The sequence below is a fragment of the Triturus cristatus genome, chromosome 7 (assembly GCF_964204655.1).
Source record: "Triturus cristatus chromosome 7, aTriCri1.1, whole genome shotgun sequence".
Classification (NCBI taxonomy): domain Eukaryota; kingdom Metazoa; phylum Chordata; class Amphibia; order Caudata; family Salamandridae; genus Triturus; species Triturus cristatus.
Genome location: NC_140590.1, coordinates 1,789,457,945 through 1,789,475,562, shown reverse-complemented (window position 1 = coordinate 1,789,475,562; position 17,618 = coordinate 1,789,457,945). Strand labels below are relative to the sequence as shown.

The following is a 17,618-nucleotide window of genomic DNA, read 5'->3' as shown; positions in this document are numbered from 1 at the left end:
GCAGTCAGTTCCCAGTGCAACGAGGTCATTCTCCAGGCCATTTATGTAGAGGGAGAACAAGAATGGCGCCAGGATACACCCCTGCCTCACCCCACCCGAGCACGGGAAGGGATCAGTGCTCACCCCCCCCGCACTGTAGCGGACCTTGGCAGTGGTGTTCCAATGTAGCTCCCTTAAGATGTTAATGAGATCCGGGTCAATGCCTAAGTTAGACATAAGTATCCAGAGTTTGGCTCTGTTGACATTGTCAAAAGCTGCTGCTAAGTCCATAAACCCCATATACATGGTACCTTCAGACGTCTTGGTATACTTAGCAGTGATCAGGTATAGGTTAAGGCATTGGTCGGTGGTTGACCTGCCTGTTCTGAACCCATACTGGGTGTCCACCAGGGTGTTATTGGTGTCAGTCCAATCTATTAGTCGATTGAGGAGTGCCCTTCCTAGTACCTTGGCAGAGACGTCAATGAGCGAGATTGGTCGATAACACTGCGGGCTGTCCCTACAGCCTTTTTTGTAAATAGGGACAATCACCGCAGTGGACCATGATCTCGGCAGACCCGTTTTGATTGCTGCATTCAAAACTCTTGTTACCATTGAGACCCATAGCTCAGTGTTGCTAAGAAAAAGATCCGGGGGGGTCCCGTCCGGGCCCGGGGCTTTGTTGCGTGTTAGACCTAAAATTGCTTTGCGAACTTCGTCCAAAGATAGTTCAAATTTATCTGCCCTTGGTCCCCTCCATATTCCATCACCAGTGTCCATCTCCTGTTGATTATACAGGGATTTGAAATGAGCAATCCAGTGTTCTGGTAAGATGTTAGAGCTGATGACTGGAGAGTTTGAGTCGTGGAAGCAAGGTCTATTTATAATTTTCCAGAACTGGGCATAGTCTTTGTTCTCACCAGCCTCCCTTAGGTCTGCCCATACTTCTTTTTGAAGGGTCCCTTTCCTGATCTTTAATTGATTTTTGTAGTTTTTTCTGCAGCGAGCGATTTCTACCTTGTCCCTTGGGGTTTTTTTCAGGCTCAATTTTAGATCTCTTAGCGCTTTGGAACAGGTAGAATCAAACCATCTTGGCGTAGATGACTGCATTGCAGGCTTCTTGGTTGTTAGGAGTCTCTCGATTATTTTAGTCAAGTTCTCAAACGCCTCTACTACTCCTTTGTCCTCGGAGGTGTGTTCTAAACAGGTCTCTATGTGGGCTTTCCCTTCATCCACTAATTTGACATAAAATTCCTGGGGGTTGATCACTGACCACCTTAAGCGTCTTCCTTGGTCTACTGGTTGAATTTCAGATTGATGAATCAACCCTGGGTCTTTTTTAGTTAAATCATTCCCTTTGAGTTCTATTATAATGGGATTATGATCACTGAAGGGGCTCCACTCTGTCCAGGTATTTAAGATCTGATCTCTTGCGCTAGCTGAGATCGTTATGTAATCTATTATAGACCCCCCCCCTCTGCCCTTAAATGTTGGAGTTAGGGATTCGCCTACATTGAGAGTAGCTAAGTCCATGACATGACTGAGGGCAAAGTCTTCTAATAACTTCATCAAAGTTGTTCCCTCTTTGCAATGAGAAAAGTGGGGGCCCTTTTCTAATGGGCAAGCTGACCAGTCAGGGGTTGGAGGGAGTAATTTGGGGCATAAATGACAATTAAAATCACCCATTAACAGAACAGTTGGTTCTGGCCCCTTCGTCCTTTGCTCTAGTTCCTCATTTAGTCTACCTTCCAGCTCCGCTAATATTGGGAATTTCCCTTCCACTGGGCCGGAGTTATAAAAGTTTACTAACAGTAGACTCTCCCCCTTGTGGAGAAGTCTAACTGTTTGTATGTTGTCTGAGGAACAATCTGGGTAAGACCAGGTACCTTTCAGGTCTAAGTCCACATAAACTACTAGGCCTCCTTTTGCCCTACCCGAGTTTGTTCCTTGTGCGGGTCTAAAAAAACACTTGTAGCCCTCCAATTGACATGGGCCTGAATCCTTTGCCCAAGTTTCTTGGAGTGCTATGACATGGAAGGATTTTATAAATTCTACCCATTCCTTACTTTTAAATTTGACTTCCAACCCTGCAATATTCCAAGAAAGGATGGTCAAACCCTCCATCTTGTCCTTGCCTTTTGTTGTGGGAGTCAAAGTTAAACTGTCCTCCCCAGCTATAGGTAGATCGATATTGGGTGAATTGATTCCCCTCTGCCTCCGAGGTAAGTCCAATCTCCCAGATTGGGTACTTTCCTCAGTCCCACATGTGCCCCATGAGTCTAGGCCAGAGCAACCACTGGTAGCCAGGCTTACTACACTAGTGATTTCTGTGGGTGTGAGTCAATCAATATCTTCTAAGGATTGAAATGGGGCAAATCTATTTGTCCATTGTGCGCGATCTCTGGGGGGATAGGGCTGTTCAGGGCGGCTTGCTAGTCTCGGTCTATGTGGGCGCTGCGCTCTAACCCGCGTCCACCCTCCCTCGTCACCCCCATAATTATTATTCCTGGATCTAGGGTAAAAATACCCGAGTGGGAGTGCACAAATGGTACTTGTTTGGTTCCTATTGGAGTTCTTCAGAATGTACTCAACCAGACTAGTGTCCGTGAAGTGTGCAACTATGCAATCACCTCTAATGTCTTTATTCCTTCCCCCAATCCAACTTGCCCTTCTTACACTTGCTATCTCTCCTCTCTCCCCCATGCTTAAGGGTCTATGGATATTCAGCCACTTGGAAATTTTGGTGAGCAGTTGATAATGGGTTTCTCTCTCATTAGGCCTAATTTCCGGGACCCCTGCAAAAATAACTACAAAAGGACACTCCTTGGGGGGGAGATCTATGTGTGGAGCGTTGTTGTTATAAAAGGGATCAGGGTCTGTATAACAGTTATTATGATTCCCTTCCCTCTGGGTACGATCGTCCGGTCTCCATTGCATTAAAGGTTGAGGGATCGGTTTCTCTCTTTGTGTATTACTTACACCTTGATTGTGTCTTCCTCTGGAGTTATCGTTAGTACCCCCTTTGGGGTTTTGGGCAATTTTGGGGGCCTCATGAACCTGGACTATTTCTTGGTGGGAGTGACTAACACAATTGTTATTTTGTGCTCTCTTTGAGTCTGCCTTATCATTTGTGGTTACCTCAGTTGATTGGGGTGGAGCAAGTGGAGTTTTAGTAAGTGTGTGCTCTAGGGCTTTAGATAGTTTGGTGAGCTCACACAATATTTTATCCACCTTACTTATGATAGGCTTTAATTGTGTCGTGATGAAAGATTCTAGCTGTATTTTCAAATCCAAAACTACCGTGTCAATCCACCCTGGTGGTGCGGATTCTACTTGAGAGTCATTTGCTGCTATTGTGTGCTCTTGGGTACATGATAGAGAATTGTCTCTTGGTAGTTCTTTCCACTGTCTCTGATGTCCCTTATTTCTCCCCAATCGCTTCCTTTTTTTCCTAATGGTCATGTCATTAAGCTCAGAGGTTTCTAAGCCTGCGGTTTGTGCACAGGGGACGACCTCTATATCATTGGTTGTTTGGGATACACTACCCTGAGTATTTGGGCTATCTACTATTAAGACATCTCTAGAGGGTGTTTGAATGATGGCGTTAAGGTTAGGCGAGGAGGATAAACTCCTTTCCATGCGTTCAATTTCGCCAGTCACTTTCTTTAGCATTAAGTCGATTGCAGTTGGTTTCTTCCCACTTGCAAGGGCGCCCTCCTTTGTAGTTTCCCCCCGAGTTGGTTTAGGGGTGGGTTTTTTGTTTGATTTATTCCCAGCAGAGCGAGTGTTGGGATGAGTAGACATAATTCCCCTGAGGTCAAGGGTAAAACTGCTGTTTTTCAAAGGGATTCAGTACCCTGTCCAACTTCCCTGCGCAAACAGGTAGTGCAATACCTGGGTCTATTCTCCGATGCAAGCGCTGAGGCCAAGGGGGGTTGCCCGTCCCGTCCCTCGTCGTCCCCGGGCTCCGCCCGGCGCCGTCCGCGCGCATCCGCGACGCGGAGGGATCTGTCTGTTTTTAAGCGCCTCCGTTCGCGCCAAGCAGGAAGTGGGCGGCGATCTCCCAGGGCAGGCTGGGAGCTGTAGTCTCGACCCCGCTCCGCGGCCGAGCGATGTCAGCTGCTCGCCGTCGGGGGAGACCACAGCGTCAGGAGCCCAGCCGTGCCCGAATGCCCAGTGAAGTCGGTGAAGCAAGGAGAGGCAAGAAGATCAGATAGACTGCGAGCCCCCTCGCAGCGCGTCCCCACCGGTCTGATCTTTAGCATTCCCCTACCCTTTCAAAGGGTACCCCCACCACAGGTAGTGGCATCAGGGGGGCCTTGGTAGTGCCACCTTCTTTGCCACTAGCTTGGCAGGTTACACAGGAACGACAAAACTCCTTTGTGTCTTCAGACATGTGGGGCCAGTGAAAGTGAGGGACAAGTCTGTCCCAAGTCTTGTTCTGGCCCAGGTGACCTGCTAAAGGGATATCATGGGCTAGGGTCAATAGGAAGCCCCTGAACTTCAGAGGTATAACCAACCTCCTGGTGGCACCAGGCTTGGGGTCTCAACACTCTGAGTACAGGAGTCCATCATCCCAAAATACCTTATGGGTACTGCTAGCACTCCCAGCAGCCTCAGCAGCAGCTTGCTGCCTGAGTGGTTCAAGAGAGGGGCAGGTCTGCTGCTCCTGGCTCAGATCTACCCTGGAAGGGCCCCCTATCTCCAAGAACTCAACCTGATCAGGCCCAAGCTCCTCTGGGACAGTTCCTACTTTAGGACTGTGATCATCTCCCTCAAGAGACTGATCCTCCTTGTGAGTCAGGGGGGAAGGCTCCTCCTTAACCCTTCTGCCCCTCCTCTTGGAGGGTACTTGGTCCATTCTTCCAGAATCCAAGGCCTGTTCAGTTTCAGACATTTTGGCCTGTGACCTGGTCACAGCAAACACATATACAGGGATGCCCAGCATTTCTGCATGAGGCCTGAGCTCTACTTCTGCCCAAGCTGAAGTCTCTAGACCATTGCCAAGCAAGCATTACATTGGTAGGTCTGCACTCACCACAACCTTCTTAAGGCCAGTTACCCCTCTCCAGGAGAAGTTAACAACTGCCAGAGAATGGTCTGTCCTGACATAGCTAGCATTGGTCACTTGGTACATTTCACCAAGTATAATCTGCCCAGGTTCCACAAGATCTTTTGTCACCATAGTGACACTTGCTCCTGTGTCCCTGAATGCCAAAGCCTGTACTCCATTGATTAAAGGCTGTTGCCTGTACTTGCCCAAGTTACTGGGACTCACAGAGGGGGTCATATCCACGCCCCAACACAGACAAGAACAGCCTGAGTGGTTTCTCTGACTAGGCCAGAGCCCAACTCAGTACCCAATGTCAACCCTACTATACCCTTGGCTTGTGTATTCCTACCACCAATTGTAACTGCACTAGGGGGAGCAGGTGCCATGGGGGCATTGGTGGGGGCTGGAGTATTCTCTTTGGACTTGGTGCAATCACTGGTCCATTGTGTCTTTTGCTTACAGACTTTGCACCATGGTTTCTTTTGGCCTTTCCCTTTGTTAGCCTGTGAATCCCCACCTGAAGAAGATTTTTGGGGCCCTTTTGAAGACTTCTGGTCTTTACCTTTGTCCCCACCCTTGTCAGAGTTCTTAGAATCTTGCTTCTTTGGATCACCACCTTGGTTCTGTACCTTCTGCCTCACCCTGGTTTTGACCCATTTGTGTGCCTTCTTTCCCAATTCTTGGGGAGAGGTCAGATCAGAGTCTGCCAGGTGCTGGTGCAACAGCTGATTTTGACAGTTATTAAGAATCTGCTCCCTCATTATCAGATTGTACAATCCTATGAAGTCACACACTTTACTGCCCAATACCCAACCTTCCAGAGCCTTAACAGCACAGTCAACAAAGTCCACCCAGTCTTGATTTTGTGCTTTTTGGGTATCCCTGAACATTAGCCTGTATTGTTCAGTGGTTAGGCCAAACCCTTCTATCAGTGCACTTTTCAAGACCTGGTAATCATCCGCATCCTCTTCTCTTACAGTGAGGAGCTTATCTCTACCTTTGCCTGCAAAGGAGATCCATATGATTGCTGCCCACTGCCCCTGGGGGACCTTCTGCACTTTACAGGCCCTCTCCAAGGCAGTTATCCATTTGTGGATGTCATCCCCACTCTGGGAGGGAGGGACAGACTTACTTAGGTTTCTATGGTCATAAGACCTCTCCCTATCTCTAGTGAAATTGCTGCCACCAAGGACTCTAGTCCCTCCTTTTTGCTAGCTCTGTAGAGCTCTAGGGCTTCCCTGTCTAGGGCCATCTGCTGCTTTCTGAGGTTGAACTTATCTTGCTCATACTTCAGCAGTCTCTCTCTCCTCTCCTCTGTGAGAAGAATAAGAGGTCCCTACAGATGAGATAGACTGAACAGACTCCCTTGAGAGAGATCTATTCCTTCTAACCCTACTTTCAACTCTTCCTGGAGGGACAAATAGGGGAGCATTGGGCTAATCCTCATCATCCTCATCCAGTTGAGCTGTGGTCACCAGATCCTGATCATTGTCGTCAGTCTGGTCAGCAGCAGAGTTTGGGCCAGGGGGAGTTCCAGCCCCAGATCCACCCTCCACTACTGCCCCACCCACTCTGCCTACCCCTTTAGGTCTACTAAGCCCTGAGAGATCATCAGCAGCTAGGCTGGGATCCTGATTAGCAGGGCCACAGCCAGACTAAGGTCGAAAAACAGTGAAACACCAGCAAAAAGTGGGGGTACCCATGTGAAGCAGATCCTACTCTCCTACATACATAATCTCTGTGATTTTCCGAGCAGCTGGCAAAATACTACATAACCTGTGCTGGTAAGCCAGCTAGCTGGGGAAACAGTGTGATGGAGGTCTTTATTTAGCTGGTCTTGGAGAAAAAAGGCACTCTGGGCAATGGTAGCCGGGTGGCCATCTTGCAAAGGGGATGCAACATGTATCAAGCATTTGAAAGTAAGTGCATATACAAATGTGCAATAGTTTCTGCTATTTTAATATATAAGTGAGAAATGCAGGAAACAAACATCTGTTATAGGAGTTCCGGGATATAGCACACACTTTGCAGTGCAGTTTAAGAGTGAATACTGGAAACTTGTCTGCATGGAATAATGAATACAGTTTTGAAGCATGTTACATAAATGTTTTATTCACTCATAAGAATACATTGTTTTTTTAATGTTCACAATCATCCTTTTGAATATTTTTTAGGGCAAGGCTCTATTTGGGTTTCTTATGGAAGTCCTTGTGCTAGCCTTTGGCTTTTTTTCAAGGGGGGGTTGTGTTTCCTTTAATATTTTAAACCTAGCAACACAGCAGCAGTCGACAAGCCGCAGGAAAAAGGGACTGCAGATAGATAGGTTGCATCTGGCCTCAGAGTAAGTAACATGTACAGTAGACAATTGGTGCTTGGAAACTCAGTGCACGGGGACACTTGCAGGGGGTAAATAGAGTGAGGCATAGTAATGGGGATTTTGTGGAATGAGAAAGTGAAAGCAGGAGACAAGTAAGTCATTCATCAGACAGTCATCACACACAGAGTTTAGCCTCAGAGTAAGTAACATGTACAGTAGACAATTGGTGCTTGGAAACTCAGTGCACGGGGACACTTGCAGGGGGTAAATAGAGTGAGGCATAGTAATGGGGATTTTGTGGAATGAGAAAGTGAAAGCAGGAGACAAGTAAGTCATTCATCAGACAGTCATCACACACAGAGTTTACTCTGATGTTGTGAACAAAACACACTTTTTATACTATTTATCCATCAGGGTGGGTTTCAGGCATAGATGCTTATTGGTCCCATGTCTTGAATGGCTCCTTCAGCCACAGTGCCATATTAGTCACCACTACAATGTATCTTGGAATTGTAGTTCTGATTTTAAGCATGCTAGGCAATGTTTTCAGTGGGCAAGGACTTTTCTCTACTGAGCCCACATTTCTATCCCTGACAGTGCTGTCTCACCAAATGAAATCTAGAAGGCCACATTTTTTTTTAATTTAAGTGAAAGGCTTGGAGGCTGTTACTAACTAAAGCCATTGTGGAAGGGGCCAGGGGTAGGAGAATAAGGGTCAGGAGGTGGATCACTCAGAGGGCTAGGATGACCAGAGCCACCAGAACCAGGACAAGAAGAGCATGGACCAGTGAGATGTAATCTACGAGGACCATGGTTACCAATGACAGAGGGTACCGGGAGCAACTAGACAATGAGGACAATGAGGAACAGGATAAGAAAAAACAGTACAGGGACAAGGGTGAGAAGGATCAGGGAGAGCAGGTGGATCTTTACTCACGTTATAAGGGCCCAAAGCAATAGAAGCACCAGGGGTAGGAGTAACAGAAGGCCGTGGACCATAACAAGGTTGAGAACTAGGAGGTCCAGAGTGCACTAATCGGACTAGAGGGATGAGGAAAACCACAGCTAGGAGTAGCAGACCCAGGTAGGTAGACCAAAAGAGTGCCAGTAATTGGAGACTTTTGGAAAAAAGGACCAGACACAGGGGGGCCAAGACCACAGAGATCCAGGGGGCAGAAGCAAATTGACCAGGACTAGGAAGACCACAACCAGAAATTACCAGGGCAAGCAGGACCTGGAGCCCCTAGATTAGAATTACCAGGGGGGATATAAAGGACCAGGGAGGCTAAGCCCAGAGGAACCAGGATTAGAAGGTCCATGAAGGTCAGACTCAGTGGGATCCTAAACCATGGTGGCAAGGACCATATTAATCAGGGTGACCAGCACCATGAAAACTAGGAGGACCAGTGCAGCAGCGATGAAGAAAACCAAAATCCGGAGGACAATTACTGACAGGACCATCATGGAGGGGCCCATGGTCAGATGGACAAGGACAAGTAACAACAGGAAACCAGAAGACCAATATGACTAGTGGAAGGGGTCAGCACCAAGAGCTCCAGAATACCGGAACAAGAGGACTAGGAAAACTAAAAGGATTATGACCAGGAAGGTGGGAAACAGGGCTATGAGTGTCATGCAGACCAGAACCTAGGGGACTAGAGTTCAGAATAGGGCAGAAAACTCAACAAGGGCCTCTCATATCGCTATGTCTTGGTCCATAGTGTCATCAAGTTGCAATCAGTTTCATGTCTTCCAAAATATATTGGAAACATTCAAACATTTGGGATCTTTAGACCTATAAATTAGGGCCTATATCTAAGCCAGTTTCAGCACTAAGGGCCTCATGTCTTAAAATCACAGAGTTTGTGAAGATAAAAATGTTTATCATTATATGCAAAACGCTTTTTTTGAGTTGGACATTTTTTTACCAGTAAAATACTTTTTCAAACACAAGGAGATGATGGACAGAGCGCTGACACTTTTCAGACACTTACCCCTCACAAGCCATGCTAGCTTGAATCCAGTGGCAAAGTGAGCAAGGGACCCACATCTGGGCCTACGTTGCCAACTTAGGGCGAACAAAGCAAGCACAAGGAAATGATGGACGGAGCGCTGAAACTTTTCAGACACTCTCACCCAGTCACAGAACTGGTTTCAATCCATCATCATTCTTTAACTCACTTCCCCACCTCAGTTCAGACCCCGCTATATGCAAATCAGTTTTGACTTTGTGTCTCATGGGAGCAGTCCAGCTCGGACTGCCAAGCCAGGTCTTCCCTGAACTGAAAACAACTATCCTAGTAAAAGACTTTTGCAATTGTTTCTGACTGGCAAATAGTAGGGGTCATGAAAGTGGCTTCCTCTTTTTCCTTTCCAATTCAGAAAATAAATTATTGATAGATTGTGATTGCAGTTACTGCTGCAAACCATTAAGAACCAAACAATCTCAAGTTGGAGTGTTGCAAATGGGAACAGGACACCTTGGGATCCTTATCCATTGGAAATCATGTTGCCAGCCCCAGGAAGGGGAGTGGAGGGTTAAAATGGCAGGGGGTTGTTGGGAGTTTTTTAAAACCGAAAACATATGTGTTTAAACTGGCTTTGGTTCCTTTAGGGAACATGGGCTGCTTTGAATAAAAAATGTATAATTTTGGAATACAGTCATTATGATGGTGGTGTGCTGTCCCTTGCAGACATCCTCCCTGTGCTTTCAGCCAATCGCAGAGGGTTACAAATTAGCACTTGCCTGATGATTATTAATTATCAGATCGTTCTGCAGCCCCCTGTGACTCAATATTTTGTAAATCGACCATACAGCACACAGATTAGTTTGAAAAATCCTATTCTTTTTTTTTTTTTTTGTATTTCTTTATTTCCACAGTAATTCTGGCGACAATACAATTTATATACATGACGTGCCTGGATATTATACAAAATATTATAATCAACCTCTGACAATTTAGATTTGAGACATATTAATACATTAATAACAAATCCATACAATACAATGTTTCATGATGCAAGGTAATCTGACAAAACACCCCAAGTTAATAATCCAATACGTTTTTTTCTAACCCCCTTCAATGCATATAAACTCCATTCTAACTCATAGATACTATAAAATGTGTTTCTCCACAATTCATATTTCGGAGTGTCAGGGGAAAGCCAATCAGTTGCAATACATAAACGGACCACAGTCATAGCTAAAAAAATAAAATATTTATGCTCATTTAGGACAGGGAAACCATTTAAATTTGGTTCCACTCCCAATAACAGCAACACCGAAGATATCCTAAACGGATAATGTAGTACTGCTGACCTAAATTTTTCAATATTGGTCAAGAAAGGTGATAATTTATCACATTGGAAAAATATATGTAGCATATCAGCATCGGAATCCCCGCATCTAAAACATTTCCCATCATATTTACTACCCCAACTTGCCATCCGTTTAGGAGTATAATATAATCGAAAAACTGTTTTATACACTTGAGCTTTCAAGTTTGCGGCTAAACATATCTCTTTAGAAATGGATAAAGTATCCTGAATATCCACTTCCGGGACTCCAAGCAGATTTTGCCAATAGGTATTATATTTTTTCATATCATCCTCTCTGGACTGCATCAAAATCAAATAAAGTGATCCAATCCTTAATCTCCTCTGAATCCCCTCCACTAAATTGTTAGACAGGGGCACAAATTGTTTTTTTTTTTTAAACAGAAATTTCTAACTTGGAGATATTTAAAAAAGGAATGTTGAGGCAGTTGATATTTAACTGCTAATTCTGTAAATGTAGCAAATGTACCACTTCCATTATATAAATCTCCAATTCTAAATAAACCCTTTCTTATCCAACTCTTAGCAACATTATCCCAAAATACGGAAGGGAGAATTTTATCCGCACTGAAGGGAGTATAAAAGGTGATTTTGCCGAGATTTATTAAATTTCTAACACTTCTCCAAACTTGATAAGCTGAAATCAGAACCTTAAATCGAGTATGCTTGTAATAATTACCCTCCAGTTCTTTTAATAAGCATCCTTTTGCTTGCTCACCCAATAACAAAAAAAATATCGAAGGAGCTTCCGCTTCATCCTCCGTAGGTTCACCAGTCAACATATATCTCATTCTTTGTAAAAAGCATAAATAATAATAAAGTAAAAAATCCGGTAGCCCACGTCCACCCCTTTCTTCAGGTAGCGTCAGCCATTTCATAGCTCGACGTACTTTCCCTGGAGCCCACAAAAATTCTCCACAAACAATCTAAAGTTGTGATATATTTTTAGGGGAAAACTGCAATGGAATACTCCGAAATAAATATAATATTTTAGCAAGAACCTTCATCTTGATAATGTTTCCTTTACCAATTATTGATATTTGCAGTCGTCTCCATCTAGCCAGCGATTGCTTACTGTGTGATATTGTCTCCTGCCAGTTAATATCTACTATCTCTTGCATTTGGGGTGTAATTTTTATACCTAAATATGTAACTACATTAATAACTCGTGGATCCTTAAACTGAATATTTTGTGTACATAATATTTGAGTTTTTTCAGAATTTAATTTATACCCGGACTTTCCACCAAAATCTCTGGCTAAATGTTCAATATCGGTGATAGCCTCTCCTGGGTGAGTTGTTACTATTGCGATATCATCCGCATATGCAAAAACTGAATAAGCTAGCTCCTTTACTATAAATGGTTTAATATGGGACGATTTCTGAAGACTAATGATGAAAGGATTTATAAACAACGCAAAAAGCAGAGGAGAACACGGACATCCTTGCCGTGTCCCTCTTGTTATAATGATCTTTTCAGATTTTAAACCCATTACAGTTATTCTAGCATTTGGTGTTTTGTATAGAACTTGAATTGAAGTTGAGATAGCTTTTCCAAAACCCATCCTTGACATAATTTCCCATAAATATGACCACTCCACCCGGTCAAAAGCTTTCTCAGTGTCAAGTAATACTAACGCTAGATCCCTATTCTCCCCCTCTGCAATATCAAATAAAGTGATGACCCTATTTATATGAGTAGCTGTACCTCTTTTCGGAATAAAACCATGTTGGTTTATCGATACAAGCGGGGTTATAATCTTAGATATGCGATTTGCAATCATTTTCGAATAAATCTTACTGTCACAATTAAGTAATGATATTGGGCGATACGACCCAGGTGGTTTTCCTTTCTTACTAAATACCACAATTAAGGCATCATTCCATGTATTTGGAGCTGTTCCTTTTTGCGCCATTCTAAAGATATCTAACATAACTGTCTTTAATGATTTAAAAAAACATTTATACACTTCTCCTGGAATAAAATCAGGGCCTGCCGCTTTTCCAGAAGGTATACACTTGACAGCTTCCTCTAATTCTTCCATAGAAAAGGGGGTTTCCAAAAATTGCGAGTCACTATTGCTTAGCTTGTTAAACATCCCCTCTTCCCAATCGTGATCTTCAACCAAGTTAGGTTGATGAGTATATAAATCAGTATAAAATTGTTGAAATATATTTAATATTTCCCCCGGTTCCTCATGAATCACCCCTTTCTGATCTTGTAATTTAGGGATTGAACGAGAAGTGGAATTCATTTTTAGGCGTAAAGCCAAAGACCGACCTATAGTTTCTCCATATTCATAGATATGACGTTTATGAACTAAATATTTTTTTGCAATCTCTTGGGTCCAAATTCCGGTTATGCTCATACGACACTGTGCGATTTTGGCTTCTGCCTCATGTATACTGGATAAATTATTCTCCTTCCCAATTTCATTAATCAACTCCACCTCCGAAATCCCTAACTTACTATATAGTTCTCGCATGTCAGATCGTAGTTTATTTTGATTATACAGACCATAGCTTATCGTCTCCCCTCTGAAACAGGCCTTGAAAGTATCCCATACACTTAGAATATTAGCCGGCCCAATATTGATATTAAAGAAGTCTAATATCCACTTATTCATATAAGCTTTATATTGTTCATCCAAACACAATTTTCTGTCATATGAGAAATTTCTTACTCTATATATCTCTTTTGAAATTAAAATCTCGATTAATATAGGAGAGTGATCAGAAGTAACTCTTGGAAATATCTGAATCTTGGTCCCGCTATAAATAGATGTAGACATAAAAAAATAGTCCAAGAGGACAAATTTCTTATGTGGAGCAGAGTAGTGGGTATACCCTGGGGACATCGGGTGATTTTTGCTCCATATATCCAGCAGTCCATGATCGGTAACCAAGTCGTATAAAGCTTTGAAAACTCGTGGTTTACGACCTCTATAATTTTCTAAACCAGCAGTAAGTTCCACATTATTTAAATTGATATTAAGGTCGCCACAAATAATTAAGGGAGATCGCCATTTCGCAAGTTCTGTATTCAAGTTTTCCAGAACCTCAGCTTCATCAGTGTTAGATCCATAAACTGAACATAAAGTAAAAAATCCATTTCCCACTTTTAATTCTGAGATCGCCCATCTACCCCATTTATCTGTTAAACCGTGAACTGCCTCACAATAACCTGGTTTTGATGAAATCATTACACCTCTAGTATTATTGGTCTGTTGAGTGGCCGAAATTAAAACACATCCTAAGTCAGCTACAAGTTTCCTATTATCCCATGCCAAATGGGTTTCTTGCAAGCAAAGAATTTCAGGTTGAATAAAACGAATTTCGGCTGCAATTCTCCTTCTTTTATTAAATTGATTAAGCCCAGATACATTAAATGAACATATTTTAGTATTTCGCGCCATACAGAGTTGATTGCAAAGTGCTCAAATCATAACTACTCATAATAAGTAATGAATTTTTTATGCTACATAAACTGATGTTCCAGCCACTATATGTTTCCTCTTGACAGTCGCCATCAGAAATTACCATGGTTTTTCCCCTCTTAATCCTTACTACCCCTAGTGCCCACCACCTTCTCCATCGCTCCCCGATCCCCCCCTCTACCCCTCCCTCAATTGGCAACCCCAACCTACCCCCCCTTAATGAGGCTTCAGGACTTATGGTCCTATCGATGGTTCCGAGCTGATTACCCCCCCTACCTTCACCACAGGAAAAAAAAAAGATTATCCAAATTACATATCAGAATGCATAAATCAGAAGGTTATAAATCAGTAATACTTTTAAGTTAGCGCTACTAACTCTAGTGATTCCACAAAAATACACACAAAAATTTCTCGATTCCATAAATCTAAGAGAAAAAAAAAAAAAAAAAATTAAGAATCCTTCAAAGAATGTAAATATTCTTTGGCTGCCTCAACATTTGTAAAAAAGCGAGTTTTTTCCTTATAAACCACCTTGAGTTTTGCTGGTTTCATAATGTAGGCTTGAGCGGCTTTTGTTTGATATAAATGGACCAGCTGTCGCAATTGCCAACGATTATCCATTGTATATTTGGAGTAATCAGGTGTGGCAAAAAAAAAAGAGAATCCCTCCGCCATAGATTTCCTATTGGGTTGTGTGCTCATGTATACATCTTCTCTGGCGCGAAAGCTGTTAAAAGCTACAATGAAAGGTCTTGGTTTAGTCTTAGTTGGATTCTGATCGGGTCGAAGATAAAAGGGAAACCTATGAGCTCGATCAATTTCATGCTCCCAGTCCCATTTGTTCAAAGTCGGAAAAGCCAGTTGAAAAAGTTCCACTATATATTTGCGCGGATCTTGGCCTTCTTTCCCTTCAGGAATCTGCATTAATCGTAAATTGTTGCGACGAGCGCGGTTTTCAAAATCAGCCATTTTCCATAATAAATCCTCCTTGTTGGCACTTAGAGTTTCTGTTATCACTTTCTGCTTAACCAGCTTGTCCTCAATATTGGAAATTCTAGTTTCCACCTCTGTAAATCTTTCCCCAAAATCTGCCTGTGCCTTAGCTAACTTCCGAATAGAGCCTTCTAATTTCTGGCATGAATTTTGAATTTTATGGCTCTCTAATGCGGTTTTATCCATATGGCTGAGAATAGTCTGATATATCGTAGTTAGCGTAATCTTATCTGACACATCTTCCGCGCCATCTGACGCGTGCACATCACTCAAGCTCCTGACGGTTACAGGACTCTCTTCTTCCATAAAATCAGCTGGCTCATTCTCATCATAATCGCTCTCTGCCCCCTCTAAACTAAACTGTTTAGAATATTGTGTCACTAAATCCTCACACGAAGAGGCTGAATTTTCTGAGACTGAGAAGAAATCCACAGATTCAGCCTCTGCAGCCGCTACCGATATTGTGTTAGCAGGCACCGAGGGGGAAGTTTTCTCCATTATATTAACGTCAGCTGAATTTAACGTAGATCCTTCTTTCTCTACAGTATTATACTGTTCTTCTGGATTCACATAGTCACTATGAGTACTTTGTATTAATGTGTCGGAAACTTTAACACTCTGCTGCGGCTCTACCATTAAATCTTCCCGGTGAGATTCTTGCCGAGCTTTTGAAGCCTTTGAAGCCTGTCCCTTTTGTTTTTGCTCTGAGGCAGTAAATAAGGCAGTTATCGTCTGTTTCACTCTAGCTGGAGTCCCCTTTGCATTCTTCTTAGTAATGGTACAGTTTAAAGCTCTCTCACCTTGATCAATATGGGTAGTTGGTGCCTCACAGTCTGTTACAGCCCCTTGTCCGCGTTGCTTACGGGTGGTTTTAGGAGCCATCGCGTGTCTCAGCAAGTTCTCCGAACGGGCGCAATCGATGTTCTGCTGCTGCTTGCTTCGTGACAAACCGGCTACACCTGTGCGAGTTACCGCCCACCAGGCTCTACAGAGTTTCAGCAGCGCTGTAACTGCCTCCAACATGAAGGTATTTTTTTCCTTCACCGTATTTGCAGTATTTGCGGCTTTTCAAATGCTGGGCAAGATGGCGAACGGGCCGCCGGACGTGCTGGACGTGTGAGCTGAAACCTCTCTCACCGACACCATAGGACATGGAGTAGCGGATAATTCCGCTCAGTAATTGGCTGCTTTTGCTGTTCGGAGCTCTTTCTTGAACTATTTAGGAGTGAGACTCTCTGCTAAATGAAAAATCCTATTCTATTACCAAAACTCTTTGTGAATGAAAAATTCATACATCAGAACCCTAGCTTCTATAAAGATATTGATGTCAATTGAGTTCAGTTAGTCAGTCAATAAACTTATTCGATCTAATATAAACAATAAATCCTAAAAGTGTACATGTTTAGATAATATCATCTTTCTTAATACAATAAAGCATAGTGAGAGCTAGCGATTAAATAGCAAGGTACAATTTACAACCCTGACACAGTGGAGTATTACGGTTTTGAACTGTACATGGATTCGCAATTCAGTCTCTATGCTTTGTGCAATAAACGCAATAATGGATCAGATAAGGTGCTACACGTACCCAATAACCAAACTAATTATTAAATATCTAAAAAGTGGTTTTGAATAAAAAAACATCCTTTCTGAGTCTTAAAAACCCATTTAAAATTGTACATGTATTATACAAATCATATGTCGTATCAGGCCTAATTTGTGTGGATTTCAAAATATTTTCTGAAGCTCAAATAAGGTTGGAGCTCAGAGTTTAATATAGCTTTCCAATTATAGGAGATGCATCCTCCGCTTGCAGGCCCAACGGAATGATGCTATGCAGAATCCTACATAAGGATCTTGAAGCTTCTTCAGGAAAAACATAGCAATATGACATTGGTTGAAATTATCCTGCCTTAAAAGAGGTAAAATGTACCTGGCTCTCTGTTCCTTATAGAAGTGACAAAATTAAAAAAGGTAGAGGTCAGTTTGCACAGATAGATTATCACATGGGCATGCTGTCAGACCACTAAAGGAATAATTTTTCGCAGGGAAGCCCAGGATCAATGGGTTCCTTACCGCTTCCAAGTACATGTATTCACCCTCTGCTAAAGATGGAATCAAATAATAAAGTTTTACAGTCATTTTCAGATATATTGGGATTCCTTCATTTCATGGGCTGACTTTGCTAAAAAATAAAGCCTTTAGTGTCTTTTTAAGGAATCTGGAACAAGATCTAGGATTTACATACAATTCTGGTACAAAGTCAATTTATCATATTCTAGCCAGGAAATTGTATGTGCCTTGTCCAGTGAAAGACAATTTTGTATAATAGCCTGATTGAGATCCACTGTGTGTCTGCTCTATATTGCCTGCCACAGCATGATCAGGGCTAGTCTCACTATGTCAAACACATAGAGTAAGTCCAGCTCTAATTGAGTGACATAGTTTAAGACTGAGGGAGGAAGCGATGTGATCCTCTTGAAGTAACCATTCACTACCCTCT

The 17,618-nt window shown here is 42.9% G+C and overlaps 1 long non-coding RNA gene across 1 annotated transcript in view; it reads right to left on the bottom strand.

Moving 5' to 3' along the window:
- Window positions 1-16,043, bottom strand: part of LOC146813135 (uncharacterized) — a 210,602-nt gene extending 194,559 nt beyond the window's left edge. Inside the window, exon 1 of the long non-coding RNA XR_014966959.1 lies at window positions 15,916-16,043. This is a non-coding gene — a long non-coding RNA (uncharacterized LOC146813135). The remainder of the gene's footprint in view (window positions 1-15,915) is intronic.
- Between the last annotated feature and the right edge of the window lie 1,575 nt (window positions 16,044-17,618).